The sequence below is a fragment of the Erythrolamprus reginae genome, chromosome 7 (genome assembly GCF_031021105.1).
Source record: "Erythrolamprus reginae isolate rEryReg1 chromosome 7, rEryReg1.hap1, whole genome shotgun sequence".
Taxonomy (NCBI): domain Eukaryota; kingdom Metazoa; phylum Chordata; class Lepidosauria; order Squamata; family Dipsadidae; genus Erythrolamprus; species Erythrolamprus reginae.
Window position 1 is genome coordinate 50,435,880 of NC_091956.1, and position 23,130 is coordinate 50,459,009.

The 23,130-nt window shown below is 40.8% G+C and overlaps 1 protein-coding gene across 1 annotated transcript in view; it reads left to right on the plus strand.

Annotated features, from left to right (window-relative positions):
* TENM3 (teneurin transmembrane protein 3) overlaps window positions 1–23,130 on the plus strand; it is a 1,937,374-nt gene that overhangs the window by 542,798 nt on the left and 1,371,446 nt on the right. The window contains exon 4 of the mRNA XM_070757504.1: window positions 18,134–18,181. The gene's annotated coding sequence lies outside the window, so the exon portion shown is untranslated. The remainder of the gene's footprint in view (window positions 1–18,133; window positions 18,182–23,130) is intronic.

Sequence of the window (23,130 nt, forward strand, 5' to 3'; positions counted from 1 at the left end):
CACACGCACGCACGCACACACACACACATATATAACGTATCCCAGCCATAGAAACCAGACTCAGAACACACATTGTAAAACAATCAAGTAGCCTGCAAGTTCCAACTACTCAGGATATCACGCCTAATCTACAACCATTAACTAATCAGCACACCTCAGCTACATCAACGACCCCAATTGTTACCCCACTGACTCACCAGGAAGTTTCTACACAGCAGGCAATTGCTGAGCCATCAAACCACACCCAGCCACCAGTATTTATAGAAGGAAGGCAGCTCAGGTCTCGCAGTGTTCGCCTGAGAACAAGGACAGAAACACCAGCCTGAAGATGACGAGTTATATACACACACACACACACACACACACACACACACACAGAGAGAGAGAGTAGTACCTTGACATACGAGTTTAATTCGTTCCGGACCTGGGCTCGTAAGTTGATCAACTCGTATCTCGAATGACTTTTCCCCATAGGAATTAATGTAAATAATTCTAATTGGTTCCAGCCCTCAAAAAAGTCACAAAGTTAGTCTAAATTATGCAGAAAGACATGTTTTTAATGAAGAAATGTACATGTACATATAAATGAATAATAAAGTTTCTTACACTTAACTTGTAAACTTTCTTAAACTTTTACATTTACATATGTACACAGTAGCCTAATCATCTGTTTTTGCCTTTTTGGCTGCACTTTCACTTGGAGCAGCTCTTTTCATAAGAAATTTATCCAATGACATCTGCTTTTGCCTGCTTTTCAAAATGTTGCGAAAGTGAGTCAATGAGGTGTCATTGAAAAGTGCTGCTGAACGACTCGTGGCTACTTTCTCTGGGTGATTTTTTTCGATGAAACCAACAACGTTCTCCCACTGCGCTAGCATCGCTTTTATTTCACTGGTAGGAATAACTTCCTGTGGTTCCTGTACCTCTTCCTCACTACTGCTCATCTCTTGGGTCATCTCCGTCTGTTGCATCTCATGGAGCGCCTTCAGGTCCTCTGTAGAGAGCGGTTCTTCATGCTCTTCCACAAGCTCATTGATGTCACCCTCGTCTACCTCCAGACCCATACACTTACCGAGTGACACAATCTCCTCCAACGGGGTGTCAGTCTCGGTGACGTCCTCGGTCTCGCCCTCGGGCCAGCAGAGTCCCTTGGTGCAACAGCAGCAGGCCACAACTTCTTCCACGCCGAGTTCAAGTTTCGCCTTGACACTTCTTGCCAAGCAAGGTCAATGATGCTAAGGCAAGAAACGATGTTAAAATGATCCTTCCAAAACTCACCCAGTGTCAAGTTGGTGTTCTCTGTTACGTCGAAACATCGGAGGAACAGATGCTTTGTGTTCAGCCTCTTGAAGTTAGCTATGACCTGCTGATCCATTGGTTGCAGGATTGAAGTCGTGTTGGGTGGGAGGAAGAAACCTTTACAAACTGAAATTCTTGAAGGATGTCCTCTTGAAGATGGGGTGGGTGGCCTGGAGCATTGTCGAGCAGCAGTAAGGCATGTAGGGGGAGTTTATTACTCAAAAGATATTTCTTCACCGTAGGACCAAAAACAAGATTTACCCAGTCCACGAAGAACTGCCTTGTTACCCATGCCCTTGCAATGGAGCGCCACATGACATGGAGTTTTTCCTTTAGGATTTTGTGCGTCTTGAATGCGCGAGGATTCTCAGAATGGTACACGAGAAGTGGCTTTACTTTACAGTCACACGACACGTTTGCACACAATGCAAGGGTTAGACGGTCCTTCATGGGCTTATATCCTGGCATGCGCTTTTCCTCGGCTGTAATGAAAGTCCTACGGGGCATTTTCTTCCAAAACAGCCCAGTCTCATCACAGTTAAATATCTGTTGAGAGACATAGCCTTCTTTTTCAACCAGGCTAGCAAAACGCATAACAAACTCCTCCGCTGCCTTGATGTCTGCACTCGCTGCCTTCCCATGCCGAACTACTGAGTGAATGCCACTTCTTTTTCTGAACTTGTCAAACCACCCATGACTTGCCTTGAACTCATCTGGATCTCCCGACGAGGATGGTTCATTTTTGTTTAGGTCAGAGAATATCGCATGAGCCTTCTCGCTGATGATCGCCTCTGTTATTGTATCTCTGGCCAGCTCCTTTTCTTTTATCCAAATTAACAATAACCTCTCCATCTCTTCATGAACAGACGTCCTAAGTTGGGAAATTATCATCGCAACTTTTGCTGCTTTAACACCTTTAAGGATGTCCTTCTGCTTCAGGATCGTACAAATGGTGGATGTACTGCATTTGAACATCCTCGCAAGTTCAATAATACGAGTCCCTTTATCGTGCAAATTAATTATCTCCTGCTTCGCTTCTATGGATATCATCATCTTCTTCTTCTTCTCAGGGCCTTTGCACTACCGGACACTTTTTTGGGAGCCATGATGCACAAAAATCTATACTCGCTCTAAACACCAACACCACTGAGACGAGACTTTTTTTTGTGCCGAGAAAACCGGAAAGCCAACTAGAGCGGAAGCTCGGCTCGTATTCCGAATTTGAGCTCGGGTGTCGAACAGAAATTTCGCTCTCATCATGGCTCGTATCTTGGAATACTCGCATGTGGAGCAGCTCGTATGTCGAGGTACTACTGTATATATATATATATATATATATATATTTGTTTTCGTAAATTTTCACGGGTATATGTATGTAGATTGTTCTGAGTTCGGGTTTTGCCCTGTGTAATGTTTTGCATGTCTATGCGACGTTTCGGCGAAATCACATTCACCATCATCAGGCTGAAGTTCCAATCTTTGTGTTGTTGTAAAAATGGAATGTTAGCAACTGTCATTTCTTCCTAGTATATAGTGTGGGGGTGGAGATTTGTTTTGAATGTAGCAAATAGATTGGGTGATTATGTTTCAGTGATCTGATTGGTTGGTGTAATCATAGTTATTAGAAGGAATGACATGGAGATTTTTATGAAGTGTTTTGTTTAAGGCTGATTTCCAAATATAAAATTCTAAAATCATAATTATTAGAAGGATTGACATGCTGATTATTATGAAGTGTTTTTTTTGTTTAAGGCTGGTTTCCAAATCTCTGGCAGGCGGGAGGTATCATCTCTTTTATTTATACAAAGGGGTCTCCTCTCAATTTCTATAGCTTCTAGAGAAAGAGAAATTCTTCTATATAAATTCTCTGTTTTGTGGAGTAATTTAGTTTTTTCAAAGTCAATTTCGTGCCCTGTTGACTTTGAAAAAAGTCTCCCCACTCTCTCTGTATCTCTCTATCTGTATCTCTCTGTCTTTCCCTTTCTATCTTCCACCTCTCTTTCTCTCTCCCCCTCTTTGTATTTGTGTCTCTATGTCTCTCTCCCCCCCCTCTCTATATCTCTATCTTTTCTCCCTCTCTCCTCCCTCTCTCTGTATCTCTATCTTTTTCCCTCTCCCTCCCTCTGCATCTCTCTAGAGTGCTCTCACCCTTTCACTCTCTATCTTATCCCTCTGTGTATCTCTCTCCCCCTCTTTGTATCTCTGTGCCTCTATGTTTCTTTCTCCCCCACTCTCTGTATCTATGTGTACCTCTCTCTCACCGTCTCTCCCCTGTCTCTCTTTCTCCCTCTCTCTGCATTTCTCTGTGGCTCTCTCCCATTTCCCCTCTCTATATCCACCCTTTCTCTGTATCTCTCTCCCCCTCTTTATATCTCTGTTATGTCTCTCCCCTCACTTTGTATTTCCCTCTCTCTCCCCCTCTGTATATCTCCCCCCCCTCTATCTCTGTTCAAGTCACTTCTCCTCACCAGACAGTGTGTTGTGTAAATCCAGCATGAAGAGGGGCGCAGAGTGTAGCCTATCGGTGGAGGCACTGATTGCTGCTGCCGCTATTGGCATTGCTGAAGGAAAGGAGCTTCAGGATTTCCCAGCTGCTGCAGCTGAAGCTCATGTGAGAGCCAGAGCCAGTGAGGCAAGCCCAGCACAGACAGGATTTCCTTCTGTATCGTGGGACTTGAGGTGATGGTAGAGAAGCCCACCAGGGAGAAAGAGATGGAGACAGCTGCCTGAGGCTGAGCTTTATTGCTCCTGGCGCCGAAGCCCACAGCACTCTTGCTGCCCAAGAGAAGTGCCCCAGTGGTGGGCAGAAGAGGCAGCCCAGGCAGGGTGCAGCAATAACAGCTGCCACACACCATTGCCCATCACCAAAACCAGCACAGCCTCAATGGCATCACTTTCTCCGCTTCTGTTCTCCTTCTTTTACATTAACTTAAGAGCTAAGTCTTGCTGCAGGAGCTGGATTGCCTTCACCTTCTGCTTTCACGCTCCCCCGCTTGCCCCGCCCTTTCCCTTGTGGATGGTCATGGTACTAATTCATAGGAGGGAAAGATAAGCACTCATAGCTTCCCTCCTTCTCAACGACTCCATCCCTCGCTTTCATCCAGCTCCTGAGGACTGGGGACACAAGTGCAAAGACGTCTGACCTACTGGTTCCTACTGGAGTCTTGCAAACTTCTGAGTTACATCTCCCACTATTCCTGCATGGGATGTTAGACTGGTCAGACAAGTTTGGTGATCTAATTCCCATGTTCTCTCTCTTTTTTTCCACCGAATCAAGTAGCTGGCAGCTTTTTGCGCCTCTCCCACACCAAAACCAAGTGAAAACAGCCCGTGCAACCCCTTTTCCCCTCACAGGAATGAGGTTCTCAGAAGAGGGGAGGCAGATAAAAAGATGAAAGCTCTCAAAGAGACCGGGCGGGAAAGGACTAGAGAAACAGAACAAAACAAAATCCCCAAATCCCAAACTCCTAATCATCAAACTCATCCCTTTCTTTCTTCCCCCACTCCGCCCTGGGGAAAAAAAGTGTGGCAAATTCCGCAGATGGTTCCCCTCTCCCCTACCAAAGTTTGCCCCAAAGATGAGGCAGCTTTCAAGACAAATCCTAACAGCACGCGTGCTATTCTGGCATCAGTCCAAGCAGCTCTTTTAAGGCTGACCATTCTGCGAGCATGGCTGCCAAGCCTCACAGTTGGCCTGCACATGGTATTTTGTGGAAGAGCCACACTCAAGGGGCCAAAGAGCCACATGTGGCTCGCGAGCTGTGGTTTGCTGGCCTATCCACTTCCTGTGATCAAGCATCTGCTGCACACACAAGCTGTAGTTTGCCGACCCCTGGCCTATCCAGTTCCTGTGATCCAGCATCTGCTGCACTTCCTAGGCCCAAGAACGATTTTTGCAAAACTCAATCTTGTGCAGGCCTACCAGCAGCTGCCTATAGATGGTGCCACTGCAGAGGCCCAGACTATTGTGACACACAGGGATGCGTTTAAATCTATGGGGCTTCAGTTTGGAGTTAGTGTAGCCCCCAGATTGTTCCAGAGTCTTATAGAATGTCTGTTCGAGGGAATTTTGGGGATTGTACCATATTTCAATGATATTCTAATTTCAGCCAAAGACAAAAAATCAATTATTTCAAAGCCTGAGGACAGTGCTGACTCAAATTTATGACAAGCGTCTGCGGCTTAAAAGGGGGAAATGCCAAATTGGAGTGGACAGGGTAGAGTTCCTAGGGCACATGATTGACAGCTCTGGGATCCACCCCACAAATTGAAAAATTAAGGCAATTCAGGATGCCTCTACCCCTCGGAATTAGACTGAAATATAAGCGTTCCTCAGGCTCCTTATATAGCATTTTTCTCAAACAGAAAAGGCTATGGTAGTCAAGCTATTCCACAAGCTACTGGGGAAAAAGACAAAATGGACCTTGAAAAGGACTTAGGAAGCTGCTTTTACTGCTGTCAGACTCCTACTTTCTGTGGATAGCCTCCTGATCCAGTATAATCGGACCTTGCCACTTGTGTTGACCTGCAATATTTCATCCTTTATTCTTGGGGCTCAGCCATCCTCAGCCATCACCTATCCAACAGCATCAAGGGTCCCATTGCCTTCTATTCTAGGACTCTGACCACCATGGAGCACAATTACAGTCACCTGGACAGAGAAGTTCTGGCTGCGGTGGCCGGAGTCAGGCACTTTCATGATTATTTGTATGGGAGGCAATTTGACTTGATCACTGATCACAAGCCACTTTTGGGACTCATTGCAGGTGACTGCCTCCTGCCTGCTTCACTATCACCCAGGATAATTAGGTGGGCCATTTTTCTGGCCGCCTATAATTACTGACTTATCCACTGGCGTGGACAGATTTTGGGGCATTTCGACACCCTCAACCACTGTTCCTTGCCAGAGCTACCAGAAGACCTCACATCTGAGACATCTGTGCTTCTTATTAACTGCCTGGACTTTGGCCCAATAACCTCATTTGAGGTTGCATGCCACTCTATCAATGACAAAATAATAGTTCAAGTTTTGCACTGGTGTTGAGGGGGTGGCCAAAGAGGTCTGTTGGGACCAAATTTAAAATATTTATGACCAAACAAAATAAACTGACAGTATTGTGGGGTTGCCTTTTCTGGGGGAACCAAGTGGTTGTTACACAGAAATTGCACGTTGCAGTATTGGAAACATTGCATGTCGGCCATTCAAGGACTGTCTGGATAAAAGCCTTGGCTAGAAACTATGCCTGGTGGCCTAACATAAACCAGGACATTATTGAATGGGTGGCCACTTGCTGTCCATGTCAGGAATACAGACCAGTTCCCCAGAGGCGCCCACACGTGAATGGGAACGGCCGAACGCATACTGGTCAGAGTGCACCTTGACTTTACTAGTCCTACTTATGGGCAAACTTCCCTCATAATCATGGACACATACTCAAAGTGGTTAAAGTTAGCCCTCATGACCACCACCATGGCAGAGGCAGTCATCAAGTGCTACAGAGACTTTTCCCCACACACAGGGCCTGCCTGATCTCCTGGTTTCAGACAACGGGCCCCAATTCATGGCCTTGCAATTTGAAACATGTTTGCTTGTTTGTTTGTTTGTTTATTTATTTGATTTTTTTTAATGCTGCCCTTCTCATTAGACACAGGGCGGCTTACATGTTAGCAATAGCACTTTTTTAACACAGCCCCCACAATCTGGGTCCTCATTTTACCCAACTTAGAAGGATGGAAGCCTGAGTCAATCTGGAGCTGGTGATGAGATTTGAACTGCTGACCTGCAGATCTAGCAGTCAGCTTTAGTGCCCTGCAGTACTGTACTCTACCCACTGTGTCACCTCAGCTCATTTAGCAGAACAGGGGATCAGACACATCCTTTGCTCACCATTCCATCCCTGCAGTAATGGTCAAGCGGAGAGAATGGTGAGATCAGCAAAAAAGTCCTTTCACGCATGATTACCAAACTTGAATTGATATATTTTTACTAGTGCAGCATCTCCCTTCTAGTGCCACCATTGGTAGAAGTCCTTCTGAACTTCTTAAGGGGTTGCCGACTATGCTCTCACCTAGATCGGCTATACACTGACTACTCTACTAATCAGCTCCCACACTTTCACATAGGGGATCGTATACATCCACAACTATGCTGGGAGTCCTCTCAGGGTTCGTGCCACGGTCACAGAGATCACCGACCCTCGCTCTTATCAAGTGGAACTCAAAGATGGTAGAAGCTAGAAGTGGCATGTTGACCAACTCTGAGGCTGATTCAGCCACTCTACTCTTAAGCTACTAGAACTAACTTCTGACCCAACACCTAACCAACAGGAGCAATCACTCACTCCTAACATAGAGAACTCAAGCCAACCATGTCTGGAAGACTTACCTAGTGCTGTTCAATATTATTATTGTTATTGTTATTATTATTATTTATTAGATTTGTATGCCGCCCTCCTCCGAAGACCTTCATGCCGGGGGGGGGAGCTCTGAGGAACTGGCCCTCAAAACTCCAGCCATGTCCTAGGGTGAAATCCAGAAGCTTCCATTGGCCAAGGCCAGGAGCAACAGACACTTGTCCGACCTGACCACTCACGCAGATTTGACTGAGCTGCGCAGGTCTGAAAGACTAACTAAATGCCTTGCCTATCTGCATGACTATATCACACATTGGCTTAGCCCAACTAAGAGGACAGAGGTGTTACATTCTCAGACTGAAGAATATAGGCTTCATTCAGGTCCTCCATTCTGGAGGGAAACTACTGCCTGCTGATTTCTAGACTGTCTGGCAGCTCTCTATAAAAGGGCTGTCTGTCAGACAGAGCCTTTGCTGGTTTTTAAATAGTTGCCAATTAAGAAACTATTGTTTTGAAACCACTTCTGACTGTTTCTTCCATTCACCCTATCTAACATTACCTTTGGATAGTTGCAGCCAGGCTTCCCATACCTTGGCCCATTTCTTTTGCTGCAGCTATCAAGGCCTTTCCTGAAGGCCTCTGATATCATAGCTCTGGATCAATCCGGAGCTCTGTTAGTGGCTGAAGAGGAAAGCCTTGTTGGCCTTGCCAAATGTAAAAATTCCTGAAGGCTTCTAATAGCATAAGAGGGGGTGACACACGCAAGTGGGGTAAGTCAGTGGACGATATTCTCCCCTCTGAAAGACCTGATGTTACCATATATATAGTCTCCCTTCCTTTTCATTATACTGTATTTTCAGGAAAACGCACTATGTTGAAATTATAATAAATTTCATGTATCAGACTCATTTACTAAATTCTCAAAATGCTTTGAAGTAATTTACTAGACTGAAAATTTATAGAGTTTTATGAATGGTACTACTGAGAGATTGCTATAATACCATAGACATATTAAATTCTACAATTATTTAAATAAAACCATGTAGGAACAATGAGTTTCTACATTTCATATCAAATCCAAATTTAAGGCATGGGAACTATTAGTGCCATCTTATTAGTTTTTCAAATGTTTTTCTCAATTCTTTTTCTGATTGTACTGTTCCAAAACCTCCTCTGCAGTGTATAGCCTGTAGCCTTTGTTGGACTATATTGGAGATTCTGCAGTAAATTTTTGTTGGAAAAAAATAAATTTGGTTCAAAGTCACTTAAAAACACACATGTACAGTATAGGTACACTTATAAACTCTACAGTTACAGTCTATAAGAGCCAGAACAGATGATACATACAAAACAGAATTATCCAATAATTGAGTCAGAATCATATCTTTGAATAAGCAATAATGGTAATAAACCAAGTTTGATTCCTACCAGATTTAAAGATATTTCTGATTTACCTCACTGTGTTGGATAGTTACCCATGCATTCTTTTATATAATGAGATGTAACACATGTATGCTGCTAATACAGTGATACCTCGTCTTACAAACCCCTCTTCATACGAACTTTTCGTGATACAACCCAGTGTTTAAGATTTTTTTGCCTCTTCTTCCGAACTATTTTCACCTTACGAACTTGAGCCACCGCTGCTGGGATGCCCCAAATGCTAGGATTTCCAGACTTCCATTGCCAGCCAAAGCGTCCCTCCCCCCACTCCATTCACCTCAGCTTCATCTGCCTTGGCTTTTTTTTTTAAAGCCTTAATGTTTTGGATTTTTCTAATGGGCTTGCACGCATTATTTGCTTTTACATTGATTCTTATGAGAAACATTGTTTCATCTTACAAACATTTCTTCTTAGGAACCTCATCACGGAACGAATTAAGTTCGTAAGACGAGGTGCCACTGTATTTCGCTTTTGCAAGTGTATTAGATCTACCTAACCTATCATATTATATGCAAATTCAGCTGCTTAGATTGGATATATAAGTAGAAGACTGTTGTACTTTTAAAGCTACATGTTGTGATTCAAGTTTAAAATGTCCAGTGATTGATTTCCATTAAGTCTTTTCTTCAGATTAAATTGGTAAACATTGTTATATGGATGGATGCTTGTTTACATGTAGAGAATAAAATCCTGATCAGTCTGACAGTACAAACTTCCTGCTGTTTGGAAATTTGTACTGTAATAGCAATTCTATGTTTCCCCCCACTATCCCCTACTTCAAGGCTTCAGCTTCCTGTTTTACAAGTGCATAGCAAATTAAGGAAAGCAAATGGACATTACAGAAGGTACTATTTGACAATTTATATATTATTTTATCCTGCATCCAGCAGATGCCTAATTAGTTGTTTCGGTTGGAAACAATTTGTGTGCTATAACTAATTTTTTTTCATGTATAGCTAGTGTATAACTAATAACACAGCTGAATACAATTAAGGAAATATTGACCTTTTCCCCTCTCACCTCCAATACAGTCCCAGAGGTTGCAGAAACTTTTTTCTTATGCTGGTTGAATTTCATAATGAAAATTTGATCTCATCTTATTAGGGAGGATTGGTTGAATTCAAACATATATAACAGTTTCATGATGTAGTCACTTAGAGACTTTTGTTCAATTATATAAATCAAATAAATAACTGAGGTGAAATTATAGCTGATTCGTTGAGACATGTATAGCATTAAATGTTTTTGAGAAATATTTTAACTATTCATTTTTATTGGGGTAATCAATTCCCCATGTAATAATTTATAAAAAGAAAGAATACAGAAACATTAATTTTTAAGGTAATGGCAAATTGGCAAACCCACAAATGTAAGGTGCACAGATTATAACTTCCATGGGAGGGGGTGGAATGGACGACGGACAACTGAAAAATCTCTACAGATTTTTACCTCAATGTTTGTTTTTGTGTATTGCTTCCCAGTCTGGTATTTCTATCAATTTATTTTCTTTCCCATTTTTGAAAAGTATAAAAACAGTAAGACAAGGGAAGAGAGCAAAATAGCTTGCCTGTTCTGCTTTCAGGCTGCTTCTTATACTGGAAGCAGCACTCTTCCCCCACCCCACCTCCAACGCTGGAGAGGTGCACATTCGGTCTCTTCTCCAACCCTCTGATATCTCTCTCTCTCTCTCTCTCTCTCTGTCTCTCTCTGTCTCTCTCTCTCTCTCACTGTTGGGCATGAACAAAGTAACCCATAGCCTTGACTTTATTCGCTCTGGACTGCCCAGAGCAAATAAAGCATTTCCTTTGTCTAGGTGCTGGAAGGAGGAAGCTTCTCCCAGTGCCCCGAGAAAGGAAATGCTTTATTCGCTCTGGGCAGTCCAGAAAAAGAAAAATCGGGACTTTTTAAAAACCCCATGGGACGCGGGACTAATTATTAAAAAGTGGGAGTGTCCTGCCAAAAGCGGGACATCTGGTCACCTTACACAAATGCCTTGTAGACAGAATGACAGTGAGGCAAGAGAAGCCTTCCACAATAACACACTGTCTAAGATGTTTTAGGTTTGCAATAACTAGAAAATATTAGGTTTAGGGAAACTTTTGTTTTCTTTCCTTTCAATTACTGTATTTCAAGTTCTCAGAGACTGCCTGGACAAATCGCTGTAGGGTTTTTGGCAAGATTATTCAGAAGTGAAGAACCTTCCTTCCAAGGGCTGAGAGAAAGTGACAGGCCTGTGGTCACCCAGATGGCTTTGTACCTAGGGACTATAACTCAGAGCCTCCTAGTACCTTAACCAAACACCAAACAGACACTTCTGAGGGGAGCTAACAAATAATTATTTTCAGTTATATATTTTTTCTTTGTAACAAATTGACAAAAGACTTGAAGAACTATTATAGAATGTAAACTTTACCGTAAGCCAAAAAGATCACTGTGGTTTGTATTTTTGTTCCAAATATTAAATTTTAAATCCACTTGGTATCTGCCAGGAAAAAGGAGGCATGCTTAGATGGCTATAGTAGCCATTTTTATCATCTTTTTGCCCAGGGTATACGTAGTACTTTTATAATATTTATATTTTAATGCAGAATCTGTGTTTTTATGTTTGTTGCATTATCCTATTGTTTTACATTGCCCAGAGTTGCTTTTAGTGAGATAAGCAGCTATAACAATTTGATAAGTAAATAAATAATAAATAAAAATGCTTCTTGCATCTGAAATAATGGTTTAAAAGAATTATTGATAAAAAATTCTATCATCCTTTCTGAAAAATAAGGTGATATTTTATTTTCCTTATACACAGGGTCATCAAACGAGGTTTCAACTTGTTCTCTGAGGAATTTAGGAATTCTGCTCTATCTGCCATCACTGAGTAACAGTGGACAATTGCTAACTTGTTTATGGTTAGGTTAATTGTGTTATCCTTGAAGTGTCAAACATTTCTTCTCTGAAGCATTTCAGATTGTAATCAATGAATTTTGAGACTGTAAGTCAGTATTGGTGGATCTTTTTTCCCGTGGGACCAAAAGTGTTTACACACATGGTATTGCACACTCCCGAGTGCCCACACCCATAATTCAATGCTGCCCCACACTCCAAGTATGTCCACATGATCCCTCCGCTCTCCCATTTCCAAACTTCAGTGGGCCCGGTATGTCCATTTTTTCCCTTCCCTAGATTCCAGAGTCTTCCCTAGAGCCTGGGGATGGCAAAAATGCCCTTCCCCCCAGGCTCTCCAGAAGCCGAAAACATCCTCCCAGAGCCTACATGTGAGCCAAAAATCAGCTGGCTGGTGTATACATGCATGCTAGAGCTAAACTACGGCAACGACTCACATGCCAGCAGATATGGCTCCGCGTACCACCTGTGGCACCTGTGCCATAGGTTCACCATCACTGCTGTAAGTGGTCTTTCAATTTTGGAATGACAGTTTTTATATATGTTTTGTTTTTTCTGTTTATTCTATTAATTATTCTATCGCCTAATTTAATGTTTTTGTAATTTTATGTTGTTTTGTATCCATCCTATAAACATACAGATTTTTGCAATTCAGTAGCTATGTATAAATTATTATGGTTTATGTAGCTGCACCAAAAAAACCTCAATATCCAGGTCACTTTATAGTAACACAACTGATTATTGGTGTATCTACAGAGAAGATACAACTACATTAAATTAATGTTTTGAAGTTCTGCAATATTAACCTGATGCTTCCATCAAATGGCATTGCTTTCCTCACTCCTGTTTAACCAGTGTTTTGTTACAACCCAAGTTTATCTTGGCATTTCTCAGGCTTGTATTCCGTGTCCAAGACTCCTGGGAAGAAAATTTAGATGTTCAAGTAGAGTTTTTCTCTGAGAAACACAGCTATGAAATTCCTTTCAGACTTGCTTATTGTTGCAGAGACAGCCTTTGCAATTACCAAGGGATTAGGGCAGAATATGAAAAGCCTCAAAGAAAACAGCTTTCTTGCAGATCAGGAATGTATGCTGCACAAACTCTGAAACAATCACCCGAGTTAGTGAGGCAGAAGTGTATTAAAATGTTGAGAGTTCAAGAAGGAGGTCCTTGAAAACTTCTAATTAAAGAAATAAAAAAGAAGGTTGCTAAAGAATGTCATTTGATTTCTCGGGGACAAAAAGGGGTCTTTTGAGGATTGCAAATGAGATGACAGTGCTGCACCAATACAATGTACTCATCCACTTTCTACAATAAAAGTAATGAAAACTGAGCTTAATGGTACATAAATAAAAATAATTAAATAGAAGATAGTGGTAGTGGTACATTACCTGAATTAATATACAAGATTAAGAGGCCAATAACCCAGAAACAACTTACTTACTTTGATCTTTTATATAAATTAGTATACCCTTTTAGACATCAATGTGGTATAAAATAGCACTCACTGTTTCAGTTTATAATTCTTAAGTCCTTTTGTGTTTCATATTAACTATATTTCATTTTTTCTTGAATTCTTTGAGTTTACAAGAAAAAATGATAATTTTCTTATAGTTTCTTATATATTTTTCTAGCAAATAAATATGATAAACTGGCTTTGATGTGCATTTGCCATTTGTTTTCAATAAAACACTGTACTAGCATTGTTTAAGAGTATAAGCAACAAGTAGACGTTGATAACCTCAGATGCTCTGTTTACAGGCACTCTTTCTCTGATACCTGGGTAACACCTCCTATACTAAGACACACACTGACAAAGTTTCCATCTGCTAAATAATAGCAGTGTTGATTGAGTTCACTGCAACACAAAGCCTTTAACAAATAATCCTGTTCCATTGCTTGTTTGGCAGACTGGGAGAATCATGAGGTCATATGGTGCCAATTTCATGCAGGCATACTGGCACAATATGGATTTCAAATAGATTATTTCCCAATGATTTAAACTTCACTTCATGATTGCTAAGATGCTGACATTTTGGCAACTTTCTTGTTAGGTTTTGTGAATATGAAATAGATTTGCCACATAGGTAACTGTGCATATACAGTATATATCAACATTTAACTGAATGCATGTTTGTGTCTCCTTAACAACCACCAATTGAATGGTGAATCTTGAATGGAAAAATTATAAAAAATAAATTCAATATAAGTTATATTATAATATATGAATGTGTTAAAATGATATAAATAAAACAGTTACTAGATAAGGGGGGTGTATACCCTGTTTTCCCAAAAATAAGACATTCCCTGATAATAAGCACAATTGGGCTTTTGAATGCATGGCAATAAGGGCAAGCGCTTATTTCAGGGTTCAAAAAAATGTAAGACAGGGTCTTATTTTTAGAGAAACGTGGTATATATGTATGTATGTATGCATGTAGGTATGTATGTATAATTGTATGGTATAATTATATGTATGTATGTATGTATGTATGTATGTATGCATAATAGAGCGCTATCCTAGTCTCCCTTAATTTTAAAAATTCAGCAAAATCATGTGATACGTATGTATAATTTCATATACAGTGATGCCTCATCTTACGAACCCCTTGTCACACAACCTTTTCGAGATACAAACCCGGGGTTTAAGATTTCTTTGCCTCGTCTTAAAAACTCTTTCCTTCTTATGACCCCGAGCCCAGGTGCATGGGCTCTCTTACTGCGCGTGCGCTCGCTTACTGCCGAAGGGATTCCCCTGCCTTGTGACTGTCACCCCCAGGATTTCCCATTTGCTTCCTGCCCCACCAGATTTCCCACCTCCGGACGTGCATAAGAAGACAAGCCAGCTGGGTGGGGAGGGGGGCTGAGAGAGAGGGAAGCCACCGCTGAGGAAGCCCTTGGGGGGATGTCCAGCTGGGGGAGGGAGTCACCCCTCTCGGCAGCCCCAAGCCCAGGAGGGCGGCTCCCTGCTTCTCTGACCTTCTCCTGAGAAACCCAGGATCTCAGAACGAAAGAAACCTCAGAAGGAAAGATGAGGCAGCTGGGGGGGAGCAGCTGAAAAAGAGGGAAACCACCACTGAGGAAGCCCTTGGGAGAATGTCCAGCTGGGGGAGGGAGTCACCCCTCAGCACCCCCAAGCTCAGGAGGGTGGCTCCCTGTTTTTCTGACCCTCCCCTGAGAAACCCAGGATCTCAGAACAAAAGAAATCTCAGAAGGAAAGACAAGCCAGGTGGGTGCGGGTTCATCTGCGGTGGCTTGACTCTCTTTCAGCTGCCCCCACCCACCCCCACTCAGCTGGCTTGTCTTTCCTTCTGAGATTTCTTTCGTTCTGAGATCCTGGGTTTCTCAGGGGAGGGTCAGAGAAATAGGGAGCTGCCCTCCTGGGCTTGGGGGTGCCGAGAGGGTTGACTCCCTCCCCCAGCTGGACATTCCCCCAAGCGCTTTGTCTGCGGTGGCTTGCCTCTCTCTCACCTCCCCTCCCTCCCCACCCGGCTGGCTTGACATTCCTTCAGAGAGCCAGCAGCCGGGAACGGAGCACAGGTCCCGGCTTTGGGGTTTCTGAGGGGTGGGTTCCCCCACAAGGCTCCCTCTGGGCAGCCTGTGCTGTCTTCCACCCACCCCCGAACAAGGATTCGAATGCCAGGAGTAATGAGGCAAAAGGGGTGAGTTTTGGGATTGCATGCATTATTCGCTTTTACATTGATTCCTATGGGAAACAATGTTTTGTCTTATGAACTTTTCACCTTACGTACCTCGTCCCGGAACCAATTAAGTTCGTAAGACAAGGTATCACTGTATACACTGGTACGCATACACACACACACACACATATGCATGTGTATGTGTGTGTGTATATATATATATATATTTGTTTTCGTAGATTTTCACGGGTACAGGTATGACGGTCTTGGTATATTCGGGTTTCTTCCCGTGTAGGATTTGGAAATTTCTGGTGACGTTTTGACGAGGTCTCACTCGTCATCTTCAGGCTGGTGTTTCTGTCCTTGTTCTCAGGCGAAACCCGAATATAACAAGACCGTCATACCTGTACCCGTGAAAATCTACGAAAACAAATATATATAACTATACAGTGAACCCTCGAGTTTCGCGTCCTCAAGGATCGCGAAAGGGCTATTTCGCTAGTTTTCAACCCGGAAGTAAACTCCACCATCTGTGCATGCGTGCCCTTCCACGCATGCGTAGATGGTGGAGTTTCCCCGCCGGGCAGAGGCTTCCCTGGGTCTTCCCCCTCTTGCCCCGGTAAGACCCCAGCGGCGGTGGGCTGGAGCGCGAGCTTGGGGCACCCTAGCTCCGCTTCCCAGCTGGGAAGCGGAGCCGGCAACAGCGTGGGCAGGCGGGCGGCGCGCGCGAGCTTGGGGCAGCCTAGCTCCGCTCCCCAGCTGGGAAGCGGATCTAGGGAGTCCCCACCGCGCGCGCGTTGCTGGGGAAAGCGCGCGCGCTTGGGAACATCCCAGCTCTGCTCCCCAGCTGGGAAGCGGATCTAGGGAGTCCCCACCGCGCGCGCGTTGCTGGGGAAAGCGCGCGCGCTTGGGGACTCCCTAGATCCGCTTCCCAGCTGGGGAGCGGAGCTGGGATGTTCCCAAGCGCGCGCGCTTTCCCCAGCAACGCGCGCGCGGTGGGGACTCCCTAGATCCGCTTCCCAGCTGGGGAGCAGAGCTGGGATGTTCCCAAGCGCGCGCGCTTTCCCCAGCAACGCGCGCGCGGTGGGGACTCCCTAGATCCGCTTCCCAGCTGGGGAGCAGAGCTGGGATGTTCCCAAGCGCGCGCGCTTTCCCCAGCAACGCGCGCGCGGTGGGGACTCCCTAGATCCGCTTCCCAGCTGGGGAGCAGAGCTGGGATGTTCCCAAGCGCGCGCGCTTTCCCCAGCAACGCGCGCGCGGTGGGGACTCCCTAGATCCGCTTCCCAGCTGGGGAGCAGAGCTGGGATGTTCCCAAGCGCGCGCGCTTTCCCCAGCAACGCGCGCGCGGTGGGGACTCCCTAGATCCGCTTCCCAGCTGGGGAGCGGAGCTGGGATGTTCCCAAGCGAGCGGGCACCCAGGGAAGCCGTTGCGCGAGCAACGGGGTGGGCGGGCGAAGGGCGGGCGGCAGTAGAAGCAAAAACACCATCTGCGCACGCGCAGATGGTGTTTTTACTTCCGCACCGCTACTTCGCTAAAAATCGATCATCGCGTGGGGTCCTGGAACGGAACCCTCGCGATGATCGAGGGTTCACTGTATATATAACTATATAACTATATCTATCTATCTATCTATCTATCTATCTATCTATCTATCTATCTATCTATATATATATATATATATATATATATATATACAGATAAATACAAACTAATCTATTCCTTTTTATTAGTTCCCTGAGTACAAAATAAATAAATATTTCCTTATTGGTTTATATTACAAGACACTCTCCTACATTGCATTCTGTGATTATGAAACAGAGATCACTCTTTCATGAAATAAATTATCTGTCTGGTGCATTAAATCTTAACTTGCAGAGTGTCAGACAAAGGGCACCTGAGCCATTTCAGTACCAGTACTCGCTGTTTAAAACACTTCTTTTGACACCAGAGTGCTTTAATTGTTCATGGATCTCTACCCTTTTCAATGTTGCTTTAAGGCATTCTGGCTCAGCTTAGAATCAGTCAAGCAAAATTAGAGCATCTGGTTGCTGTGTCAAAATAGCATGGGCAACTTCAATGCAGCACCCTAGTGGATAATTTCAACTCAAAATACAAGCAATACATTAGCAATGGCCAGGAGGCTACAGTGTCTCTTCCTTTGAAATATTTTGAGAAAAAGTGTGAGAAAAAAAAATTTCAGTAAAGTGAAGGTTTTCCTCCTGTCTACCTTCACATAATGTCTTTGCAAATCATGCAAAATACTTGACCATAACTTGCTTGTAAAGTTAATTTCAGTCCACTGTTTCTCAATGAAGTTATCTGTTAGAATGCCATTTATTTTTTTGTAAGATATGACTCTTGGTTATGGAGCAGATATAATAAGTAACAATCAAAGATTAAATAAATTGTATAAAGTCTTATTGTGAATAATATTTGTAGTGATAGTTCTGTTGCTTTGTGAGTATCACGCAGTTACATTTCTTTATTTTTTCTTATAGGTCACCTATAAAATTTCGTCTGACTTAATGATTTATACTAAGTGACCGGTAAGCATTTTTAATAATAGATTCAGATCGTACTTATTTTTATTTTATTGCCTTTTCTGGGGTAATTATGAAAAATTTAACTATAAAGTGCCTATCACTTAGTTTCATTGAGGGGAAAATTTGAATTCGTTGACTCTAGCTTCTAAAATGGATGCAAAATAATACTGTCAGAGGAACACATGTGACATGAGACAGAAGATTGAGACCTAACCCCTGGGCTGATTACTCCTGCCCCAGGCAGGAACGTTTATGCATGGCATCAGGTCAACAGGTCAGACAGTTAAATGCTTCATGATTCTACAGATTTATTCTTCATATCTGTCTTGCCTAGAAGTACAACTTTCTGCATTTCTGACAAGTCATCTCCAGAGTGCACGCCTATTTTCTAAGGGGAACATTTTATTTTATTTTACTCTAACGTCCAGAATATGATATATATGGGGTGTGTGTGTGTGTTTGTGTGTTTGTGTGTGTGTGTGTGTGTGTATTCATATTCTCTATATATTCATACTATACATATTATCATATTACACATATTGTCATATTGCATTGATAGAATCATTGAGAATGTTTTTCATACATTTATGAAAAAAATAGTTAACTTATTTAGAAATTTAGTTACAATTTATTTAATTTAGTTTACAATTTGTACTCTACTAGTTTAATTTACAGAATTAGATTTTAATAGGCTCCTTTATTTTTATTGATATATACCAAATTAATTTATATTGTATGAGTTAAGAACTTGCCAAAATCTGATACATCTCAGTTATGCTGGATTTCAGCTCATAGTTCTGAACTTTTTATCTTACATATATGAGAGGACCATTTTTTTTTTTAAAAAAAGGTGTAATTAAATGGTTTCTTATTAGTTAAACTCATATGTGATAAAGAATGTCAACAAGCTAGAGGTTCTGCTAGGCTTCTTCGCAATGTCTTTCTATCAATAGAAAAACATGCTGTTACTGAAATGGGCTGTGAAGGATGATCAATGTAGCAGTAAATAGAATTTGATAAATAAATGAAAAAGATTCAGACAGGGAGAAACTATGAAGAACAATAGCTAAGAATCTATATACAAAGGAATAATGAGGATTTGGTGAATCAGAAGCCTAGTTTTACAGATCTAAGTGCAAAAATAGAGGAAATAAAATCTCTGTTACATGTTATCCATTTTTATATAAAAGAAACTGAGAAATATTTAGTTGTCTTAAGTATTACAGAAATGATAAATATATTGTTAAGTTCCCATCATACATATTTTTGTCTATTTACAATAAATAAATTGAGAAGAAACTTTTCACTAATATGTACAACTACTGCTAGCAGAATTATGAATTGTAATAAACAAATAGGTCTGTCAACAGTATGTATTCTTTTTAAGAGCTTTACTTAATTCCAAAAAAGGTGTGTGTTTATATTTATATTTACATTAAATACTTCTGTCCAAAACTTAAATATGCTTCAAGTTCCTAAATGTGTCATTTTCTGGAATCACTAAAGTGCTATATAGGAAATGTTTTTCTAAGCCTGAAAAGATAGCCAATAAATAAATAAATGCTATCAAACTATGCAGTAATCTTCACAAGTTTGGATTAAATGATACTCAAATGTAGTTGATAGTGTAGCAAAGCTGACATGGCAGAAAAATTGAGAAAGGAGATACAACAACCTGACTCAGGTCTATATAATAGTATTCTGTTATTGCTATAACTGTTTCTGCTCCATTGGACTCTTATACTCACTGCTGCAGTTGCCACTGATGGAAAATTGGTATGTTCATAAACATATTCTGCAGTCACAGTTTATAAATTCATATATAAATCCCACCCCTGTCAAGAGCATCATTGCCACCAACAAAAAAAGAATGTTAGCCTAACATGTTGAGAAAAAACACATTTAAGAGAGAACTATCACAATCAATGCCTCGCTGATTTAAGTTAGTTATTTTAATTAGATCTAAAATTGAGTTCTCGTTCTGTGTTTAATAGCAGCATAAATATATATTGTGTATATATCATAGCTAAAAGCTGTGAAGTCCCATGGATTAAATTTATATTGTGAAACAAACCAATGCTCATGTTAAAAACATGAAGTAATGACACATTTGGGGTCTAATAACATAATCAAATCTTATACATATACCTTTCTTGATAACTGGTGTGCAACATTTTTTCACTGGCGTCAAGTAGAGAGACACATTTTTTCTAATTTTGTAAATGACATGTTGGGGTTGCATAAATTTTAATTGATGGAATTATTTCTACACATATTTCTATCATAATCTATTTTATGTGGAAAACAGGTCGGTCTAGTACTTGTCAGTTAGGATTAGCTCTAGAAAAAGCCTTTGGATTTTGAGTATTAAAGATCCTTTTCTTTCTATTCAACTACTTACATATTTCCAAATACATATGTTTTTTCCACACTTTTTCTCTTCTTATCAATAAAATGAGTAAAAGGATACATGTTTAAAATTTATTTTATGCTTAAATGTAAAGTGCTTATTCAGGATTATGTATAAATAAATATATTTCATTATTACTACTAAAACACATGAATCTCTTGGGTAAAAACATGGCAACTTTTAATTGCCCACAGCAGGACCACACAAGTGTTTCAGGACAGCATGTGAGAGAGGATATTAATGTAACTGAAATTGCCAGGAGAACTTGGTGTATTTTCAAGTGCCATATGATCATTTCTCCTGAGAGTCATTTGGGAAATTCAGTGAGTTAAATAACTCCCTTTTGTAATGTAATTGGACTAAAGCTTTTCTCTTCTGAAAAAACCTGAGGAACAGCAATATAATATGTACGTAAATTGTAGCTGTGTACTGTATATTAAAATGTAAGCTTGTTCTGTCTAAGCAGAGGTAAGAAAGTGATTCTGTCTAAGTAGTTTAGATTTCAATTGTTACAATGGCCAAACAAGATTTATTAATGAAATCATCCTGGACAGAATGACTATTTCATGTTGCTTATAACTAGATCAGATGGTTAAGGCACACTGAACACAAAATACAAAGTATGGCATTAAACCAATAATCATGTCACAGGTACTGATAAGGCTCTTATGCTTTGTAGTAGGTAACCATATGTATAATACTGGCATTAATTTGTTAATCTTCTGCTGAAATTTTTATCTCCAAGACCTGGACATAATAAAAGCTCGGCACTGCTGCTCATTCCAATTACATCCACAGGAAAATCAGGCAGAAAATTTAGTACATCAAACATGCTATTTTAGTAAAAAAAATCAGTTCTGTCTGGTTTGGCACAGCAATCAAACATGACAGGTATAGACTCCAACAGATAGTTAGGACTGCAGAAAGAACAATTGCAACCATCCTGTCTTCCATAGAAGACCTGTATCTTGAGCCAGTCAGAAGGAGGTCTGAGCAAATATTTACAGAAACCTTACATAAACTGTTTCAATTCCTCTCTTTGGGACATCTATTCTATTCTATTCCATTCTATTCTATTCTATTCTAATAAAGCATTAGTCCTCAACTGTTTGGGCTCCGTGGACTGGCGGCAATGGCAACAGTGTGGGGGGAGATGGATTCATATGTGCAGTCTAGATCCCATACATGTGCAAATTCTTGCCTGCTGCTTGCACAAGTACTGGCCCATGGACCAGAGTTTGGGAACCCCATAATCAAGAATTCTGTTCACTGTGGTTTTGTATGGGTACTTCACTGTCCTTATCTTTTAAAAAAATTTTTTTTTAAATTATTTTTCAAAGACAGACATGACACACACAACATATAACATTAAATGGAGCTACAGTCGCTCCGCTCAAAATAGAAGTGTTCATTGTACAGAAAAAAGAAAGAACTTATTATTGTTTAGAACCATCCAGAGAATATATGAAAATATCTTACAACTCACTGCATAAAAACACATTTAATAGTATATTAAAGTATATTAAAAATATCTTAATTTATGAGTTAAATCAAATCCAAATAGAAAAGAAAAAAGAGAGAGAAAAGAATATTACATTGTATTATAAAAGATCACAATCTAGTATACTTTTTCTATTAAATTCAATTTTTAAGCTAATATTTCAACAAGGTTATATCTTTTTTGTTTAATCCCACCAGATGTATACCCTCTGCCAAATGTCATAAAATTCCGAATCTTCTTGATTGTTTAACTGCCTTGTCATCATATCAAGCTCTGCACATTCTAAAACTTTCTTAAGTATTTCTTCTTCTTTTGGAATCTCCGTTTCCTTCCATCTTTGTGCAAAAACAATCCTAGCAGCTGTTAATACATGGACTATTAAGTAATATATGTCTTTTTTATATTTGCTATTTGAAATACCTAATAAATTCTGATGTTTTCTTAATTTCTTGCTGTGTTATTTCTCTTAACCATCTTTCTATCAAATTCCAGTACTCTTTTGCTTTTGAGCAAGTCCACCATGTATGATAATAAGTACATATTTATGTTTTACATTTCCAACAATTAGGTGATTTAGTTGGGAACATTTTTGAAATTCTATTGGGTGGTAAATGTCATCTATAAAACATTTTAATTTGGTTTTCTTTAAAAGATGATGACTTTGTTATTTTCCAATTGTATGTCCACACCCTTTCCCATGTGTTTAAGTCTATCTCTTTACTTAAGTTTCTGCACCAGCTAATCATATTATCCTTTAATATCTAATCTAAAGTTTTGCAGTTAATTAAGAATTTATATGTTTTCCCAATCAATTTTCCTTGGTTTATTGTTAATAATTTGCCTAAGATATTATTATGTTTTCTAAGTATATATGGTTTTTTGTCTTTATGAAATCTAGACTTTATCTGTGCGTATTGCCACCAATCTATTATAGCGCCTGCATCCAATAGTTCCTGTCTCATTTTTAAATTCCACTGGTTATCTACTAGGTCCCTATATTTCCATATTTTACCTTCTTGTATTAAGTTTGGGGGACTTATA